Source organism: Rattus norvegicus, chromosome X, assembly GCF_021556685.1.
Source record: "Rattus norvegicus strain SHRSP/BbbUtx chromosome X, alternate assembly SHRSP_T2T, whole genome shotgun sequence".
Lineage (NCBI taxonomy): Eukaryota > Metazoa > Chordata > Mammalia > Rodentia > Muridae > Rattus > Rattus norvegicus.
Genome location: NC_141554.1, coordinates 66,223,885 through 66,246,312, shown reverse-complemented (window position 1 = coordinate 66,246,312; position 22,428 = coordinate 66,223,885). Strand labels below are relative to the sequence as shown.

Sequence of the window (22,428 nt, the reverse complement as noted above, 5' to 3'; positions counted from 1 at the left end):
TATTTTCACTAAGGGCGACAGCAGGGTCAAGAGTTCTGTCTTCTGTGTTGTTCTTGTGGGTAATCGATCTTTATGCATTTCCAATAGGTTGGTGGGCATATGAGTCAGCCATTCTAGGATGTTAGTTAAGGATGGAATTTGGGTTCTCAGGCTCTGCAGGTAACGGTGCATCTTCCTGCCTCCTTATCCCCTAAGGGTCTAGCTTTATAGCCCTGGCTGTCCTTGAACTCAGAGATCTGCCTACTTCTGTCTCTCTTGCTCTGGGATTAAATTCATGCACAACACCTAATCCCCAAATGTTTTATTTCACCAATCCTCTTACCCCTCAACCTCTCCAATCTCCAGCTTCCCAGTACTGCCTGTTCTGAAATAATATCCCAGTTGAAGACTATCCAACTTTTTAGGAAATTTTTTCAGTGTTTCAGAATCCTTTCTCAGTTAACTCCATTTCTCTGCGGGATCTGACACTGCCTATTGTTGCTTCTTTCAGGATTTATCTGGTCTTGGTGATTCTTTTTTTTTTTTTTTTAATTTTTTTTATTCGCTTTCCCGGTTTCCGGGCAAACATCCCCCTCCCCCCTCCCCTTCCTTATGGGTGTTCCCCTCCCAACCCTCCCCCCATTGCCGCCCTCCCCCCATAGACTAGTTCACTGGGGGTTCAGTCTTAGCAGGACCCAGGGCTATGGTGATTCTTTACCACCCTAATCTCCTTGCCTTCTCCCTTGTTTCTCATTCTCCTTCTGATTCTCTTGTTTTTGCCTTGCAAACATAGTACCTTCTACCTTTTTGCAACGTAATCAATTCAAGTTTTCTTCAGCAATATTACCTATCTGCCAGGTATCAATGACCACAGTATACGAACTCTATTTATGTATATGTGTGAGTTTTAAACTTTGGGCGGGGGGCACACACCAATCAGGTGCCAATCTCTGGAGCTGGGGTGACGGGCACTTGTGATCCACCTAATCTAAGTGTTGGGGACCTAGTTCTTTCTGGTCTGAGCCATCTGTCTAGCCCCAAAGAACTCTTTTTAAGCGTTTATGTCCAATCCTTGTTCCAAGTCCACATAGGAACTTCCATGTGAAATTTCCTAGCATCGGGCTGGAGAGGTGGCTCAGCGGTTAAGAGCACCCGACTGCTCTTCCCGAGGTCCTGAGTTCAATTCCCAGCAACCACATGGTGGCTCACAACCATCTGTAATAGGATCTGATGCCCTCTTCTGGTGTGTCTGAAGACAGCTACAGTGTACTTATATATAATAAATGAATAAATAAATCTTTAAAAAAAATTTCCTAGCATCTACACTTGTTAGAGCTTCAATATTACCTTACCATTCAGCACCAACACTTTATGAACAGTTTAAGTTCATCTATTTTAATGCTTTGTGTAGAACTTTTTATTTTTATAATCTGTAAAAGTATGGTTATATTTAATACTGAATTCAGTCAAGTATATTAAGATACTGTTTTCTTTTAGTGAATTTAAGGCTACTTAATTGTAAACATAGTATACAGTGGTAATACTGGTTGTCTGGATGCAGAAAGCTCCAGAGTGATGTTTGGCATGATGGTTTATAGGCTAAATTCACTGTGTTTTACAACTGAGGTTTTATTGAAGTGGAGCTAGGCTTGTTCACTGTAGCAAGGCCACACACACTTGACACTTTCAGGATAATGTTGGCTTTAACAACTCTGTCCACCAGAACTTTTAAGATAGAGGAATACTTTTTATCTGTACTATCTATATTCAATAGCCTCTTGCCACAACTGGCTGGGGAACACTTCATATTTGCTTATTCTGGTTAGATGAGGAACTTGATTTTTAGATTCATGTAGTTTTAATTAAAATTAATTTAAATTTAATGGATAACGTGTGGAGAGTGACTATTGACCAGTATATATGTAATTGTGACATGAAACAAATGTCACGATATTTGAAGTCACTTTTCTCTTGCAGCCTTATCTCAGACATGTGGCTTAGGGCAGAGAAGGGCAGTGCATGTCTTGAATAGCAATGATGTATTAAGAGCTGTTTTGTGCATTATCATATCAAAACTATGCAAGAGTCCTTTGACATGTAGTGGTGTTCTGTGCTAAGGTTCTAGGAGGTAGAGGAGAACAGTGGTTACTTTGAATTGAAACTGTTTTCCTAATTCTAAGTCTTTTACTGCCTTTGGGTTCACCATTAGAGAATGGCTTTTGCAAGTTCAGTTCTGCTTTATAATGTACCTTATTACGAGACAGTCATCCTTTTCAACATATGGCATGGGCCCTATTTTTTTACATGAGAAATATTAGGGGCTAACTGAAGTAAGATAAAGATGTTCTCAGATTCTTAGGCTAAGTTTATCTCAAAATTATTTAAATTTTGTTTCTGTATATATATCCAGTGGGTTCTGATAGAACACCATCTTATTTTTGTATTAGGAAATGCACTCACTATGCCCCAACTGGGTGATAATACATAGGTTGACTATTGCGATTGGATCAAGGTTACTCTTAAGTTTCTCATGAGAGGCAATAGTTGACAATTTACTCCCTTGGAGAGTGCCTCTTGCTGTTGAGAAATCCCTGTTGTTACATTTTCTGCATTGGCTTAAAAATCCACAGGCTTAAAAGGGCACCGTTGATAATGATAAGCCCCAAATTTGTCCAATGATCTCTCCTACTTCCCCAAGCCATTATATTTTAGGGGCAGTGTCTTCTTTTGGCTGGAATTTTAATAGGGAATTTAAACTCAAATTTTACTTTTTGTTGATCAACATGTAATAACTAAGCTAAATTTTTAGTTCTTGTTTTATAAAATATAGTGATACTATATCTTATGTAAAATATAAAACCTCCCTTTTTACTTCACTAAAAACGAATTTCAGGCAAATCTAGAATCAATCATGGGATCACATTAATAATTTCTGCTTTCCTCCTTTTCTTTTTCATGTGTTCCTTCTTATATATAGTACCTTCTATAGTTGTTGGAATTATATCTTTAATGTGAAGTTAATGGGAAGCAGTAAGTATATAATATACCTGCTTTCTGCAACTCTTATTCTGGAAGCTCCAAAGATCTCTATAGAAGTTATTTACTAAAATAAAAATTATTGCTAAAGTTTTGGTGGTAATAACACTGATAGACAGGTAGTCTAGAGGTATTCTCTGGTTTTACTATCACTCTCCTATATATTGTGGAGTCTGTTGTTTTTAAAGATTTTCATTGTTGTTTTGAGACAATGTATGATCATATACCACAGGTTGACCTTGAACCCAATCCCTTTTATGTGCTCTAATTGCAAGCATACACCTGTCAGACGTTTTTTAATTATTAAAGAGGTAGGAAGGATGAAGTTGAGGTTTCACGATACTTTTGCAATTTACTATACTGGTGCTTTGCTCACAAGGCAGTATAAACAGAATAACACAGTAGCTGAAGACCTATTAGTTGTTTGCATCTAAACTTCCTAATTAAATTAAAGTTCAAGGGGTTGGGGATTTAGCTCAGTGGTAGAGTGCTTGCCTAGCAAGCGCAAGGCCCTGGGTTCGGTCCCCAGCTCTGAAAAAAAGAAAAGAAAAAAAAATTAAAGTTCAAGTTCAAGTAGGAATGAGAAGGAAACCTGGTGACATGTCCTTGAAAAATTATAAGGTTTTTCATTTGGATATGGATAAATGCAGTCTGGAGAGGCATGAAGTTTTGCATTTTGATATGGCCTTAAAGGCTTCCTTCCCTTTTTATTTTTAAGTAGATTTTGTGAGTGTTTGCTTAGTTTTGTTGGGATCATGAAGATTTGGCTCTGGTGACCTAATAATTTCTGTAAGTAAATGTATTATGGCTGTTAGAATACTCAAGTAATTACTAATTGTTCTCTTAAAAAAACATTTATAATAAAAGTAAAAATATGTTAAATGGACATCAGTATTGCCTTTTCACAGGTGTGATCTTTCATACTTCATACTTCAACTATCCCATAATTTTAATTGCTTGATGATAGAGGAATTAGTTACTGTTGAAGGAATCTTACGCAGGAACCTCACAATAATGCAAGTTATTTCAAAATCAAAATAATTGAGCATTTCCAGAGAAGAAATAATGAAATTTCATTTTTAGACACTTGTAGAAGCGAATCTGTAACAATACCATCTGTAATTGCTTTTATTACAGATGTTTGTGTGAAGAGGCAAAAAAATGAAATTGGGCAAGACTTCATGGGTAACACTGAGTGGGCGCAAATATTTAGACTATGAAGACAAGTATCAAATGTCAAGTGTATGGTGTAGTAATTGAAGTGATTGTTCACTAGATGGCGATAGACACCCTAAGATCATTAATCAATTAAGGATTTTATTCTGTGAACAATAATGTGAAGGCCATTTTTTGAATTAAATGTTTACATTTTAGATTTTTACCAAATTTGAATACTAGATAAAGGCTAAAATGGCCCAAAGGTTTGTAATAGTGTAATAGATTTAGTTTTAAAATGGTAATTTTTTTGCCTTATAAGTTTTATTGATGAGAACAATCATTTAATTTATTTTAGTAAGTGAATTCTTCCATTGAGTAGATAAATTTTATCTCTGATTATGGAGACACATGACTTTCTTAGTCATAGTACCACAGGCAACTCTAAAAAAATTGAAAATGATTTTTGTATGTAATTTTGCCTCTTTGAATGGGATATTTTTTTAATTTGAGGAATTTAACATTTTTAATGACTTTTAAGCATATTTGTCATGTAGTATAATAATGATATTTGTTCTTATAAAATAATTAGTACTTACTGAATTATTATTTATTTGTTCCTGCCTTCTTTAATTCTGTGTTCTTGAGGAAACAATTTTTGATTTGGATTTCTGATTGCAATTTCAAGTGCAGTGTTCAGGAGCAGTCCATGTGTTTTTCATTTTACTGTCCTGTAGGCTGTAGGCTGAAGCGAGTCATTGTCAGCCTGCTTTTTGACCAGTTGTAGGAGAGCTGGTTTTCAGTTGTGTTCAGAAGTGAAATTTGTTCATTTTAGAAAATGCATTGAAATCATTGCATGCAGCCACCACTATCTAGGCTCAGCTTTGTGAGACTCTTGGTGATGAAGTAGTGCTAGCGACAGTCCTTGGCAATGGCACTGGCTCTCTTTGTTTGTGATGGAAGAAGATCTTTACATTATGAAGGGTCCTTTGTCTTTGCTGGGAAATAAACGAATATTTCAGTTTTCCAATATTTTTCATGAAATACAACCTAGTTTTGTTTTAACTTAAAAGAACAAAACATAGAAATGGCTACAGACTCTCTCTTTTTCTTCAGTGGTAATTATATTGTTGCCTTTTTTCCTCTCTTACCTGTCTTTTCCATTTTATAATATAGAAGTGTGTGTGTGTGTGTGTGTGTGTGTGTGTTCATTTTCATATTTATTAGTTTTTTTAGTATTCATGTGTCATTTTACAGTTTGAAAAAAAAGGATTAGGAAAATGCTCTGTATTTCACAATTTAAATACATCCCTTTGATACAGTTTTAGATTGTACTTAATCATGTTGACTCTTTTATAACATTTTAGTAAGTGAATATAACTGAGTATTTTCGTTCTCTCATTTCCCTCCTACTTTTTGGTATTTTTCCTTTATTGAAAATAGCTTTCCCCCATATGATTGTATGTATCTCCAGACCACAGTTGCCTCTCCCTCTACTCCCAGTTTCTTCCCACTTCCCTTTTCATCTGGAGTCACTGTTTCTGTCTCATTAGAAAACAAAGAAGACAATATTATATAATGTGATAAAACGAAAACTAACATATCAAAATAGGACAAAACAAATAGAGGGAAAAGAGCACAAGATTTAGACACAGAGACCTAGTTGCTTACATACTCGGGGTTCTAATGAAAGCACTAAACTGGAAGCCAGGCTAGCTCTGCAGAGGAACTGGAGGGTAGAAGGAGCAGAGGAAAAAAGGGAAAGCTCTGATGTGGCATTGCGCGTCAAGAACCTCCAAAGATGCCACTGAGTTTGTCCTCTGTTGGTTGTTCTGTTTCCTCCCCCATCCTCAGTCCCTTAATCTGTAACTGTGTAGTTTAGCAGATTGTAGCTTGTGTATCACTGGCATTAACAGCTGATATCCACATGTATGTGGATATATATCATATTTGTTTCTCTGAGTCGGGGTTACAGGTTGTTTTTTTTTTTTTTTAAGTTCCATCCATTTACCTGAGAATTTCTTCCTATTTTTTATATGTTGACTGAGTAATACTCCATTGTGTAAATATATCATTTTCTTTATGCAATCTTTTGTTGAGGGATATCTAGATTAATTGCTGGCTATTATGAATAGAGCAGCAATGAGAGAATGGATAACCTTGTCTTGTTCCTGATTTTAGTGGAAATGCTTTTGAGTTTCTCTTCATTTAAGTTGATGTTAGCTATGACTTGCTGTTAACTTCCTTTATTATGTTACAGTGTTCACATTCTATCTCTGATCTCTCCAAGACTTTTATCATTAAATAAATAGTGTTGGATTTTTCTCAAAGGTCCCCTCTACATTTTTTTTTTTTTCGGAGCTGGGGACCGAACCCAGGGCCTTGCGCTTCCTAGGTAAGCGCTCTACCACTGAGCTAAATCCCCAGCCCCAACATTTTTGAGATAGTATCTTTCTTTGTAGGTCATACTTAGGGTTCAACCTAGACTGACTCATTTCTGCCTCTGCTTTTCTGTTATTGGGATTAAAGGTGTGTCAGTATGTTAGCTTTACCTGTTATTTTGAACTGCCATGTTCTCATTTTTTATTTTTTCCATTAACAGCAGATTATACTAGATAATGTGTTAGACTTAATTTACTATAACAAGGTAAATTCTTCTGTCAGAGAGCTAAGTAAGTTCATATCTTCCACAAGAGACACAGCATATAGTTCCTCCTGGGTCACAGATTCAGATGCTAATCTCGACATTGATACATAGTTTTGACTGAAGCTTGTTGATACATAGTTTTGACTCTGAAACTTGTCTATTTTGGAAGGTTTTTTTTCACTTACCATGTATTTGTAAATATACTCAAATAATCCTTATTATTTGAGTTTTTCTTTTGTCACTGGTTTTTGTCTGTGTAGAACATACTGCTTCATATTTCTTATATTTCCCTGGGCCATCTTGAAATTACTATCCTCTTACCTTGGCCACCCAAGGGCTAGAATTACCAACTTGTGCCACCATTCCTGGATCAGAATTTTAATGAGTGTAAATGTTTTATGGTATAATTTTAATTTTTGTTTCCTTAATTAGGAGTTAAATCATTTTTCTTTTCATATCGACTAAGTCATCTACTGGTTTTGTTGATTGCTTATATGGACATACATGTCTTATTGCATTGCAGGTCTCTTATTTTTTCGCGGGTATTTAAAAATTGAATCTTTTGACTATTTGTATTCAAACAACATATTGTAGTTTGGCTTGTTCCTTCATTGTGAGGAAATGTCTACTTTTTACACTAAATAGTTGACATTTTTCTGTCAGACTAGGCTTATTCTGAAAAAATATATTTTCCAATGAGCAATATTGTCTTATTTTATTATAAATGTTGAAAAAGTTGGCTTTTCTTATTTAGATCTTTAGTCTTTCTGGAGATTTCTCTGAGGAGCAAGAAAACTTAGTGATCTAATTGTGTCTGTCTATTTTCTTCTTTGTGTATTTATTGAATTTGTTTCTCCATTCCAGGGATTGGCAAACTGTTACCTATGATCTGTTTTTTTTTTTTAAATAAAGTTTTATTGTGGTATGGTCATACCCATTTGTCTTTGACTGTATTCATATCAAACTTTGGAGGTGAATAGTTACCACAAAGCCTAAACTATATGTTACTTATTGCTTTGCAGAAAAATTTTGCCATCTTTTGTGTCAAAAGATAATTTTCGTGTAATATAAGAGTTATTTTTATTTTTATTTTGGGACAGTCTTATCTGTAGCACATGCTAATCTAAGAGTTGATATATATCTCTGGGTTTCTTAAGAGTTTAGGATCCTCCAGTTTTGCCTTCCCAGTGTTAAGTATTACCAGATAATTTCTTTGAGTGCTAAAATGATGGTTTTGTGCATTTTTGCAGATATAGTTCATGTTTGAAAAATTGTATCTTTTAGTGATTATAGGTTACTCATGTTTGAAGTCCTTTACATTATAAAATTCAAAGCCAAAGAAACTTTTTATTGGCATATTTGAGGGATATTGAGTTTTAAGATTTTTGCAATTTCCTGAATTGATAATATACATTATTGAGTGTTATTTATTTGCATTCTACTTCTAAATTCAGATTTTGTGGTAATTTAAATGAAATGAGTTTAGGTTCTTCTGTCCAGTTAAACTGTATAGAAATAATTCTCTGCCATCAAATAAGTGACATTTTAAAGTGCAGATCTTTTTTGTATTGATACATTGTACTAAACATCTTGGTTTGCTTGTTCCCTAGCTGTATCCTTTCTAAAAATTGGTAAAAGTAATACTGCTAAATATCAAATTGAGAGGAGGAAGCTCTGCTTTGGAAACACCCAATAAGAGGCTAGTCCAGATCATGGTAACTTAGATTGTTAATAATTGGTGAGAAATGTAGTGACCAAAAGGTAGATATTTCTGTCTGTAGTTGTAGCTCAGGGATCATATGTCTATGTTGTATATGCAAGACCCTCCCTTTAATCCATATAACTGCAAACAAAACAAAACCAGCATATTTTCATATAACCTTATTGTAATAATCAACATTCATTTGTAAATGTAAGTAGCAATATATCAGTCTCTGATATAACAAAATATGTTACACTTAGGCTTAATTTGAAATGATCCCTATGGTTTAAAATAAACACCCCCCAAAGATTGAGACTTGATACAAATGTAGCATGACCTTCTTTTTTCTGATTAGTAAAATTTAAATCTCAGTACCTCTAGTGATTCATTCATTTTAAAGGTAAAAGTTTAGGGGGTCATAAAGCTGGATGATATTAGAGGCACCTGGGAAGATAAAGACTAGCTCAAGCATTACTTGACTGAGGTCCTCTTGTGAAATAGATCTGGGTTTGTGAGTGCAAGAGAAGGCTTCATCAAGGAAGCACTTAAGTAACTTCTCACTTATTTCTTTTGATTTACTTAAGTTTTTCATGACTGCCACATACTTGTCTGACCTTACCTTTGAAGAATTCAAGTGTGGGCCTATATGCCAATATGTTTGTCAGAGAAAGAGGATCCCCCTCCCATTGCAACCTGGCTTCATTAATGCATCGTCCTAGCATTGTCATTGTGGGTTGGCATCTCCAGGCTTTGGGGGTCGTTTGCCAGATACTTTAGAAGACTTGTCTATCTTCAAAACTTATGCCCTTTTCCACTTATATATTGGATTTTCTATTATTAGTTTTTACTCTCCATGTGTTTGTGTTCTATGTATTTCCATGTCTCATGCAATGATCTTTGTTTGCCCTCACTCCGAGGTCATACTCATCTATGTGTTTCTGCAATTATTAATAGGTGGATATGGAGAATGCACTTTTTATGTAGTCTTGATATTTAAGCCTATTTTGAGTTTATGAGAATAGCCAGGATACTCTGTATAAGAAAACGGGTACCTCGTATGTTTGTAGGAGGCACAAATGGAATATTTTTGCTTTGATATTTTGCCCTTCAAATTACAGAAACCATTGGGAATGTGGTAAGGCTAAGAGAGAAATTGTGTCAGATTGACTGTCATTGACACTGATCTCTAAGATTAAGTTTCATTACATTGACTCAAATCATATGGACCATGACCTTAGAAATCTTTGCCTTTCTTCTTCAACCTTCTTTGGAGTGAATGACTCTGTTAAGGTAAATTCATCCCATTTTCTGCATATGTGAACATTTTATATCGGCCTTTTTTGGTATACGTTTCCTTTTTACAAGCTGTGTGGTATTTGACAGGTGTTCTAAAGCTCCTTACTTTGGCAGTAAACCAAGATAACAGAGCAGTAATGATTTCATAACCACTGTTCACCAGTAGCATGGAAACTGGGGTAGGGTTTAACTGTTTCTATAGTCAGTCTGTACAGGTTCTTTCCTGACTATACCACTTTTAAGAAAAGAGGGAGTGACGCACATTTTCCTCTCCCATGCTCCATTTTCTTTTCACAAATTGTACTTATGTCAATTAAAATGAAAAGATTTGTAACAATCTAAAGCATTGACCTTTTCTTCATCATAAGCTTTGCTTTCCTTTATCTGTCATAGAAAATGTATGGATGCCACGGCAACACTCAATAGCAGTGAGGATTCCCCTGACCCACCCCAAATAAGTCAGATGCCAGGGCGTGTTTGATCCGTAATGGATGTGATGGCGATATACTTTCTCCTTACTTTAGTCACATAGTATGTTTATTACTAATTGGAAGTAATATATTTTTTGGCATCTTGTGCTGTCTGGTGGCATTAACTGCTTTTCACGACAGTATAATCAGGCCCATTGAAGGCACCTCCATGTTAAGTTTGTTGGGCTTATGACTCATGGCTGGTCGACTGAGCAGAGACTAATAGACTCCATTTTACTGGGCTGTATGAGCCTGGTGTTGTTTTGCCAGATCATAAATAGTGTGTTAAATTACAGTGAACTGAGCTTGGTTAAGTTGGGACTTTTAGAAAGGAATGATAGTAGTGTGTGTGTGTGTGTGTGTGTGTGTGTGTGTGTGTGTGTGTGTGTGTAGTGGTTTGATTTTAAACCAGAGATTCCTGGGCTCTTTATAGTCATTCTGTCTGAGATCTTATGTTTGAAATTTAATGCAAGCATTGAATTGTACAGCTGTCCTTGTTTCCTTTTTATTACTTTTTGTGGTTGAATTAGCTTGTATTCCCTTTAAACTTGAGTGTATTACAGTCTCAAATATCTAAAGTTTTTCTTTGACAATCTCTTCCCCTTTGATAAAGCAATATGAAGTACACTGTAACAGTAAAGTCAGTCCATGTTCATATTTTTTAAAAGAACATGGAAACACAAATAATTTCTAGAAATGGCTTATTTGCCATCTTTGGAATCCTCACTACTAGTTTATATACTTTGGTTAGTAATTACCTATTTTTATTGTCTTTTTTTAACATTTAAAATAAGGCTTGCCTTTTGAGTCTAGTGATGGAATTTATTTGCCTTAATGCTAAATGTTGACTGGGGATGGGAATGGAAGAAAGATATTGAATTTCGTTCATAGGTTGAAGTCTCAGACATTTGTCATATTTATTTCAGGGGCCGTTTGCCCTGCCAGCATAGAAGCAGCTACATTTCAGTTTAGGAGGGTGGTATGTTTTCTTCTGGAAGAGGGTGAGAGTTAGGGAGAGGAATATGCTCATAGGCTATTAATAATGCACATTGTTCATATTTCTAAGCACTGGTCCCCAGTATAGGGTACACGTTCTATTTCCACTGGATTTTGTGGCATGATGCAGTGGACAGCTGGTAATTCCATCACAGAAAAAAAATCTTGATATTTCTTCTTCAGTGGTGTTCTGGTTGGGAAAACAAAATAACTTGTTTTCAGAAGGGGGACTTAGAGTGGATATACTTAATTCACTTGCTCATTCTTGTCTCAGAGCCAGAAATTCTTGAAGTAATATTTGCTGAATATGTACCATGGGGGAAATGCAGACAAATGACATTGCTTGCGACCCACAGACATGAGATGAAAATCCAATAAAACTAGAGCAAGAGCTTGGGACGCTAGACACATGATCACTTACAGAAATGCACTCAAGAAAGCTTTGGAATAGGTATCTAGAGCACTCAGTCTTTTGCATGGTGTGGCTTTGAGTAAGTGATTCAGTGTCTTGTCAGTGGGTGATAGGTGAGGGTGATCAGCTCATAGTAGGCCTGCAGGTCCAAAGATTTTATCTTAGCACACTTCATTGTCCTGTGTCTCAGGGAAACCCAGCGGAAGCAACCCTGCAGATTAGTGAACACCTACCAGGTGGTACACCGCTTTTGGTGTTGGAAAGACAGTGGTAAGTTTTAAGTATTCAAGAGCTCGGGGAGCTTTTGTTCTGGTAGGTGAGAGCCATTAGTCAGTTGGTCAAATGAACATTTATGCCACACTGAAGAAAATAAATGCAAAGAAAAGGAACATAGGAGCAATGGCTCTTAACATGGATTGAAAAATTAGAAGATTCCTGAGGCCAGGCCACTTGAGCTGAGAGCTAGGGTGTAGATCAAAGTGAGCTAAGTAAAGAGTTTTAAGAACAAACATTTCAGGATGAGAGATACCATGTGTAGAGATCCTGGGTGGCTTGGAAGTATGGTTGAGTTGGAAGGTTAAGAATGGAGGGGAATATCAGAGATGCTTTTCTTTGCAATAGATGGGAATTAACACAGGGACCCGCAACTGGACAATGTGAAGAAAGACTTCGGAGCACTCAGCCCTAAATGCGATTTCTTTATTGAAACTTTCCCCTTAAGGCTCAGGGATCAGTGTTGAAGAAGAAACAGATTCTAAGAGCCAGACGTGGTGAATGCGTTCAAGTAAACAGCATCTTCCGGATATTGCAGGGTTTCTATAAACTCACAGACACTGAAAACACACATAAGGCCAGCACAGGTTCAAACCAGACAAAAGCCCGGCACTGAGAGGAGGAAGAGGGCACAAAGTCCCACCCCTAACCAAGAAGCTGTTGGCAGTGTTATCTGCCGGGAAAGAGAAAGTCAGTGTTCTCCAATGGACGATCAGCCACAGTCTAGGACAAATCTCATGCTTAGGAGTAGTTGGCCACTACAAAATGAAATCCATTGTGTGTGCGTGCGCGCATGTGCATGCCTGTCTTTGTGCCTTCTTTTTCATGTTTTTTTGTTCCGTTTTCGCATTTTTAAATCTCATTTTTTGTTTTGATACTCATTTTTAAAAAGAGAATATGAAGTTGGGTAGTTGGGGTGGTGGGTTAGCCGTGTGTGTGTGATAGTTTGTATATGCTTGTCCCAGGGAGTTGCACTATTAGGAAGTGTTAGAAGTGTGGCCTCGTTAGAGTAGGTGTGTCACTGTGTGCGTGGGCTTACCCTTACTCTAGCTGCCTGGAAGTCAGGCTTCCACTAGCAGCCTTCAGATGAAGATGTAGAACTCTCAGCTCTTGTACCATGCCTGCCTGGATGTTGCCATGCTCTTGCCTTGATGTTGAACTGAACCACTGAGCCTATAAACCAGTCCCAATTAAGTGTTGTCATTTGTAAGACTTGCCTTGGTCATGGTGTCTGTTCACAGCAGTGTAACCCTAACTAACTAAAATAGATGTAGGAGTTGGAGGAGACAACGTGATCAAATATATTATATGAAATTTTTTAAATAAAAAATATTAGAGCAAGGGATTGGAGAGATGGCTGTTGGAGCGGACCCAGGTTCAGTTCTCAGTACCATCTATAACATCATCTCTAGCAGATACTGTGTTTTTTTAGTAGGCATTACAAGTAATTGGTGCACACACATGAATGCAGGCAAAACACTCAAATCTATGAAATAAAAATTAATCTTAGATTGGAGGAAGGGAAACTGATAGGTTATTATCAGAATATTTTATGAAAGATACATTAGTAATTGCACTGGTGTGAGAACAATTGGACGGGGTGGGGGGAATATAAAAGGTAAAAGAAAAACAACCAGTACAAAATGAAGTTCAGCTTTTGTTTAGGTGACCATATGGATGAGACTTCATTGGTGTAGCCAACCTCTCTGACATTTCTATGTGACAGTCTGCAGCAGACTTCGGTTCTTCTTAGACTCCTTTATAATGTCTTTGGGCCTTAGGCACAGACATTGTGCTGTAGATACATCAGTTGAGACCGAGTACCACAGAGTGTCTTGTTTTCTGCGTTTTGAGTTTTCTATAATGGTCTCTGCTGCAAAGACAAACTTCTTCGAGGATCTGTATGTAACAACAAACAAAAAGGCTGCGAATTTGTGAGAGCACAGTGGGGGAAGGAAAGGGAAGTGAAGAAATGATGTTAATTATAATTTCAGAAACTGAAAATTACAAATTTCAAAGGCTTGATGAATTCGATGTAGAGTTTAGGGTAGAATAGAATATTAAGATCAGCTTCAGGTTTTCTGTAGGTAAATTGGTGGGACCTTTTTTTTTTTTTTTTAAAGATTTATTTTATTTATTATATATAAGTACACTGTAGCTGTCTTCAGATACACCAGAAGAGGGCATCAGATCTCTTTACAGATGGTTGTGAGCCACCATGTGGTTGCTGGGAATTGAACTCATGACCTCTGGAAGAGCAGTCGGGTGCTCTTAACTGCTGAGCCATCTCTCCAGCCCGGTGGGACCTTTTAATAAAGTATGGGAAGATGACCAAGTTTAAGACAAGGAGAAGGAACAATGTCCAGTTTACTTAAGTTTTAGGAAATCTTGTTATTTTTAATTGATAGATTGTACATATTTACTTCAGTATATATATAAAATGATCAGGACAGAACTGTTGGCATTCTCTATTACTGATATTTATCATCTGTTTGCGTTGAGGACATTCAAAATCCTCTACTAGGTAGTTTGGAACATTAGTTAATTCTTGTCAAACATAGTTATCCTATGTGTTATAGAATGTTAGATTTTATTCCTCCTAACCAACTGTACTCTTTAATGGATATGTTCATTTTATAGTGTCTGGATATACATTTGAGAGCCCTGTAATGAGAAATGATGAGTGAAATTATTTTGGGAGGAGAAAATACAAAGAGTAGTAGGTTTTAGGACTCAGTCACTAGGGTCTGCAACTTGATGCTGCTAGAGGAGGGAGGCTTAGAATTAAGGTTGTAAAAAATACAGTAAGAGCAGTGTTAAAGGTAGGAAGAGGTAGTATTGTTTCATGGAGGTAGGCTGTGTTCAGTTACAAAAAAAAGCAGCAACGATTGCTTTGACAATTTTCTGTCATGTTAAGAGACTAGAAGGTGATCGATATCTTCTGTTCATGTTTTACTTTGAGGGGAAACCATGATAGTGAAGCCGAATTGCTGTATGAAGAAATTAGAAGTTCTTGACTTATACCTGAGAAGTGAGAGTGAGGAAAAGTAAATTTTGAAGCAAGTTAACTGATGAGCTGAGCTTCAAATCAGGTTCTACCCCAGGGGCCTTACCAACCCTGCTCTTTCAGTCAGTACCTTCTCTGCCCTGTCTCTGAGTCTTCCTGGGGGTGGTTCAGAGCTACTGATGAACTATTTAACTTCTCTGAACCTCAGCTTCCCTTTTTTTAAAAAAAGATTTATTTATTTATTTTATGTATGTGAGTACACTGTCACTATCGTCAAACACACCAGAAGGGGGCATCGGATCCCATTATAAATGGTTGTGAGCTACCATGGGGTTGCTGGAAATTCAGGACCTCTGGAAGAACAGTCAATGTTCTTAACTGCTGAGCCAACTCTCCAGCACTCAGCTTCCCTTTTTAATAAGGATGTCTTAATGCCCAGTGAGGTTGTTAAAGAGTTAAATGAGATAATATATTACTTAGATTTTTATTACTGTGGCAAAAATACAATGACCACAGGCAGTTTGGGGAAGAAAGGGTTTGTTTCAGCTTATAGTTGTAGTCTATTATAAGGAAAGGTAGGTCAGGAACCTGAAGGCAGAAACAGTAGGAGAGACTATGGAGGAATGCTGTTTCCTTGCTTTACCTCCCCTTGACTTGTTCAGCTTGCTTTCTTAGACAACCCAGGGTCACTTGTTCAAGGGAGGCACCCGCAGTCAGCTGGGTTCCTCCACATTATCAAGAAAATAACACAGACTTGTCTGCAGGCCAATCTGATAGGAATATTTTCTTAGGTGAGGGTCCCTCAATCCTGTTATGTCTAGGTTGGAGTCAAGTTGACAAAAACAAGCCAGCACAGGGAATATTAATTTGCTAATAATTGTTATAATAATTCTATGTTAGTCATTCATACATAGTTCTAAGTAAGTGTTTGATAGCTAATAAATATCTTTGTTTTTAGGCAGGTTCTCACTATGTAGGCATGATTGTTCTGGTACTTACTATGAAGACCAGCTAGACCCACGACTCCTCCATTGGGGTCCCTGTGCTCAGTCCAATGATTGACTTTGAACGTCCATATCTGTATTTGTCGTGTTCTGGGAGAGCCTCTCAGGAGACAGCTATATCAGGCTCCTGTTAGCATGCATTTCTTGGCATCAGCAATATTGTCTGGGTTTGGTGGCTGTGTATATTTGGGCTGGATACCCAGGTGGGGCAGACTCTGAATAGCCTTTCCTTCAGTCTCTGCTCCACACTTTGTCTCCATATCTCCTCCTATGAATATTTTTTGTTCCCCCTTCTAAGAAGGACTGAAGCATCCACACTTTGGTCATCCTTCTTCTTGAGCTTCATGTGATCTGTAAATTGTATCTTGGGTAATACAAGCTTTTGGGCTAATATCTACTTATCAGTGAGTACATACCATGTGTGTTCTTTTGTGACTGGTTTACCTCACTTAGGATGATATTTTCTAGTTCCATCCATTTGCCTAAGAATTTCATGTACTTATTGTTTTTAATATCTGAGTAGTACTCCATTGTGTAGATGTACCACATTTTCTGTATCCATTCTTCTGTTGAAGGACATCTGGGTTCTTTCCAGCTTCTGGCTATTATAAATAAGGCTGCTATGAACATAGTGGAACACGTGTCTTTTTTATATGTTGGGGCATCTTTTGGGTGTATGCCCAGGAGAGGTATAGCTGGGTCCTCAGGTAGTGAGGAACCTCCAGACTGATTTCCAGAATGGTTGTACCAGCTTGCAATCCCACCAACAGTGGAGGAGTGTTCCTCTTTCTCCACATCCTCTCCAGCATCTGCTGTCACCTGAGTTTTTGATCTTAGCCATTCTGGTTGGTGTGAGGTGGAATCTCAGGGTTGTTTTGATTTGCATTTCCTTGATGACTAAAGATGTTGAACATTTCTTCAGGTGCATCTCATCCATTCCATATTCCTCAGCTGAGAATTCTTTGTTTAGCTCTGTACCCCATTTTTAATAGGGTTATTTGGCTCTCTGGAGTCTACCTTCTAAAGTTCTTTGTATATATTGGATATTAGCCCTCTACCAGGTGTAGGATTGGTGAAGATCTTTTCCCAATCTGTTGGTTGCCATTTTGTCCTAACCACAGTGTCCTTTGCCTTACAGAAGCTTTGCAGTTTTATGAGATCCCATTTGTCGATTCTTGATCTTAGAGCAGAAGCCATTGGTGTTTTGTTCAGGAAATTTCCCCAGTGCCCATGTGATCAAGACTTCCCCACTTTTTCTTCTATTAGTTTGAGTGTATCTGGTTTGATGTGGAGGTCTTTGATCCACTTGGACTTAAGCTTTGTACAGGGTGATAAGCATGGATCGATCTGCATTCTTCTACATGCTGACCTCCAGTTGAACAAGCACCATTTGTTGAAAATGCTATCTTTTTTTCCATTGGATAGTTTTGGCTCCTTTGTCAAAAATCAAGTGACCATAGGTGTGTGGATTCATTTCTGGGTCTTCAATTCTGTTCCATTGGTCTATCTGCCTGTCTCTGTACCAATACCATGCAGTTTTTATCACTATTGCTCTGTAATACTGCTTGAGGTCAAGGATGGTGATTCCCCCAGAAGTTCTTGTATTGTTGAGAATAGTTTTTGCTATCCTGGGTTTTTTGTTATTCCAGATGAATTTTCAAATTGCCCTTTCTAACTCTATGAAGAATTGAGTTGGTATTTTGATGGGGATTGCATTGAATCTGTAGATTGCTTTTGGGAAAATGGCCATTTTTATTATATAAATCCTGCCAATCCATGAACATGGGAGATCTTTCTATTTTCTGAGATCTTCATTTCTTTTTTCAGAGACTTGAAGTTCTTGTCATACAGATCTTTCACTTGCCTGATTAGAGTCACACCAAGCTCTTGAAATCCTGTTGTGTCAGAGCTCCTGGGAGACAAGCTTTCTCTGGGTTTTCTAGAGGTTGGTGGGGAGTCAGAGCCCTCAGTTTGCTCTGGGCACAGGTGCAAGCTGGTAAGAACCCATGCCTTTGACTTGGCAGGGTTTGGGTTTCCCCTGTTCCTGTGCGGGTCTTAGTTATGTTGTTTGTTGGGAAAGATATTATGGCTTCAACTGTGATCTTGAGTGTGTCAGAGCTCCTGTGCTCCTGGTTGTGTTCAGTCTCCTGGGAGTTGAGGTTCCTCTGTGTTCCTTGGTGTTTCAGAGCTCCTGCACGTTGGGCTCCCTCTTTGTGTTGTAGGAGTGGGTGCAGAGCCAGCAACCCAAGGCCTGCTCTGGTTGCAAGTTTAAACTGGAAGGAACTGGTGCCAATGGATGGGCAGGGTTCCTGGATACTAGGGGTCCCAGTTACTATGGGTGTTGGGGCAGATGTTGTGGCCTCCTCACCTGTGATCCTGGCGTGTTAGAGCACCTGGGTGTCAGGCTTCCTCTGAGTGTTGTGGGAATTTATTTTTATGTGTGTATAATGTGTTTTCTCTCCATGTGTGTACCTGGTGCCTGCAGAGACCAGAAGAGGGCGCTGGATCCCCTGGGACTGGAGTTGTGAGCTGTTATGTGGGTACAGGGAATCAAACCTGGTTCCTCTGAATGAGAAACCAGTGCTCCTAACTCTGGAGCCAACCTTGCATTTCCATTGTCAATTATTTTTTTTTATAAGGAAATAATACATAGTCATCGTCTAGAATTAAAACATGATTATATTGTCCATAAGTGGTTTATATATTATTTTGAATGATAGATCATAGGTCCTTGATGTTTTTTGTTTACTGTTTTGTAATATCCTTCTTTATGACACTTAATATTATAGTATTAATATGAATTTTTGTATTTTGCATGGTTTTGCTACCTATCAATGTATTCACTCAATTTATGTAAGTGGTATTGTGTCATATGTCTTCAAATGCTACATATGTATTTACCGTACATTTGACCTGCCCTCTAGATATCTATCTTGTGAATGTTCTTTATTCTATTTTTCTGTCTCTTCCAATCATTCAGATTGTGGTTAGAATTCCATTATCAGGGAAGTAAACTTTCCTGTACTTACTCTTTGTGTGTCCGTGTCGGAGTTTCTCTGTGGTGATCATTGTTATTGTTCAGTATCCTGCTCCATTCCTCCTTTGTCACCACTGACTAATTTGTGTGATTTTGTTCATCTTCCTTTTATTAGAAATTGTGCCATTGGACTGGCACTATATTTCACTCAGTTCTTCCCCACACATCAACTGTCACAAACTTAGGCACTCAATATGGCATTTGTTGTTATTTCTTTTACTTGAGTCTCCTTCTTGCTTTCTACATTTCTGTGTTGGTTCATTATTCCGTTTCGGTTTTGAAGCTTGGTTTTCAGATTCCTGAAGAAGAGAGGTAACTCATGGCATAAGATGCCAGGCCTTATGCTTAGTGGACACACATGATTAAGTAAGTCTGGTGTGGAAAGGCGCTGAAGAAAAATAAAGAAATGCTTTGGTTTGGATTAGGTTCTTTTGTAGCTCGTAATGGATGGAAGAATGGCAAGGACTAACTGCTAATTAAAGAAGCTGCGTTTAGCTGTGGTCTCTCTACACCTATAGCAACATTACTCTGTCCTACAGAATTTTAGGGGTAGAGGATTTAATGTTTATTGTTTAAAAATTACTTTTATTGAAAATTAGAAAGTGATTACTACCTAGTGATTGCCTTTTACCTTTGGAGTAAAACTTTTGGTAGTTATAGAAGACAGACTGTCGACTCACTAGACACTAGAAGAAGTCTGCTGATCTTTGAAACAGGATTGCTAATGTCGATTAGTATTTTAAAATTCTAGTGCAGTAGCGTTCTTTGCTTTCTGGGTCTTCTTTTATACTTTTAGATATTATTGATATTCGCTATTATAGATCTTGTTACGTAGCCCAGAACGCCTCAAAGTCATGATCTTCCTTACTCCACCTCTTAAGTGCTGGGTATATGCCACAACACTTGGCCATCACTGTCCTAATTTTTGGGTGTTTGATGCTTTCATAGTGAATTTATATGTATTGAGAAAAGACAATAGCAAGAAACTTCTTCACACTAATGTTGTTGTTATCATACTTTGGACCTCTTTCCCAGCATAGTCTTCTAGGACTGTGTAAGCCATTTGCTACAAATTAGAATCACTGTAAATTTTCTGGGGATATATATTATCAGGAAAAAATAGAGCAATAGTCAGGTCTTATGCTAATGCCTTGTAGCTTGTTCTTTCTCATTTTGGGATATTAATATAATTCTCTCCCTTGGGCTGGAAAGATGACTTAGCAGTTAATAGCACTGTCTGCTCTTCCAGAGGTCCTGAGTTCAATTCCCAGCAACACAATGGTAGCTCACAATCATCTGTAATGGGATCCAATGCTCTCTTCTTGTGTGTCTGAAGACAGCTACAGTGTACTCACATACATAAAGTAAATAAATCTTTAAAAAAACAAAAAAAAATTATTCTGCCTCTCACCTCATTGTGGCCCTTGACTTTAAATTTGGTGACACTTATGATAAATTTATTAAGAGAATTAAGATCTGATCTCCCTCTTCCCCTCCATATGTAAATATTTAGACATATTGCTAAATTAATAACTAAGATATCTTCAGTCTTTGATCATTACCTGATATTGTTTTAAGTTTTTTATACAAACAATAAAACTTTACTAAAATAAATAAGCTTAGTCAGAAACCCTGTCTCTATTTGTACAAAATGTAGACATCATTTTATTGTAAGATTGATGAAAATAGTTTCTTTAAATGTATTTTATATTTGCTGAAGGTCGTGGAGATGGGATGGAAAATAAGACATTTTTATTTATTAAGATAATAATATTGTATTGAACTGGGAAAATCTGTATGGGTGTAGGCTATTTATTTCTTACTGCCCTGCCTGTTCTTTACTTACCCCTTTGATGAAAGCTTTATCTTGTTCTTCTAAGCAGGGGTGAATGACTATAGAAAACACTTCTTAATTGCGTTGCATCTAGATTGATTATGAGGCAACTTAGTATGGGGTTTTGTACTGCTGTTTTATTTTATTATTATTAATTTATTTGTTTTACTTTTGAGAGACAGTCAGTCAGTCTATATGGATGTGCACTCTATGGTGCACTTGTGGAGGCCTGCTGTGCCTGCTAGGATCAAACTCAGGTCATTAGGCTTGCACATTGTCTCTTTTTCTTTTTTCCTTCTTTTTTTTTTATTTTTAAACTTGCTGAGTTGTTTTCCTGGTCCTAGCCCTGCTTTAAAGAGGAAGAAACTGAAGTACAGAAAGTATGGATGCCATGTGTAAAGCCCCAGGACTAGTGAGTGCAGTTGGTCCATTTATAGCTGCCACACTATATTTGTGTTTTCTTAGAATTCATCTATGTCAGAGGTATTAGAAAGTAGAAATAGTGTCATGTAATAACAGTGCAGCCATTTTTGTTTAAAAGGTTATGGGCTGTGCTAGCATGTGTTATCCTGGTTGTTTACTGTTACTGGATTGATTGTTATTATTTCTTCTGTCCTGACACCAATCATAAGAAAAACAGAAGGCCTTGGAATGGAATTTCTTTTTTTAAAAAAATATTTATTGTTTGTTTGTTTGTTTATTTACTTATTTATTTAATTTATCTGAGACAGGGTTTTTCTGTGTAGTTCTGGCTGTCCTGGAACTCACTCTATAGACCAGGCTGGCTTTGAACTTAGAAATCAATCTGCCTCCGCCTTCTGTGCCACCACTGCCTAGCTGTGAAGGAAATTCTTACAGGAAGAAGATTCGGAAGGCAGGCATGTAAAGATGCAAAGATGAGGAAAGCAGAGGATTGCTTCCTTCTGTCACATTTTGTCTCAGGAAGTTAAATGTCATCATTGATGTCCTTACCTGAAATCTTGAACATGTGTTTGTGTAGCTCGCATGTGGCACTCTTACCTGGTGTAATTGTGAAGGTCATAGTTTGTTTGCCTTTAGTAGAATAAACAAATAGATCCAGAAAATATATTCATATAATCTTTGCTTGATGAGCAGAAGCAAGGAGCTGTTTAAAACAAATGAAGGAGATAAAAACTCCCCTAACTTTTATTTACCAATCAGATTGCAAAGGAAAAACTAGCCTATTTTTAGACTAAGGCTCCAATTATGCTAAGTCTTGAAGATAATTAAACAGTCTGACACAAAAGAATGCAGTGACGCAAGCTTGTGTGGTGAAATTCCAAGACATTCACTGACTTTTTAGGATTCTACACTTTGAATATTAACCTCCTGAAGTGTTTGTTGCTTGGAAACAGTGCTTTATTTTTTTACATGCAGTTTAATGAAGTGTACCTGTGTGGGTAATTTGTTTTTTGCTTGGAAAGGGGTAAATTAGTACACGTCATCTATCCCTCTGTCCTATCTTTGGTTTCTTAATGTGTTGAAGCTACCAAGCCATGCTTTCTTGTTAATAGGGTCTGTTGCCTTCCTGTCTTTGCTATTCTAATTGTTTTAATGCT

The 22,428-nt window shown here is 37.3% G+C and overlaps 1 protein-coding gene across 2 annotated transcripts in view; it reads left to right on the top strand.

Moving 5' to 3' along the window:
• Positions 1-22,428, top strand: part of Pola1 (DNA polymerase alpha 1, catalytic subunit) — a 319,474-nt gene that overhangs the window by 58,637 nt on the left and 238,409 nt on the right.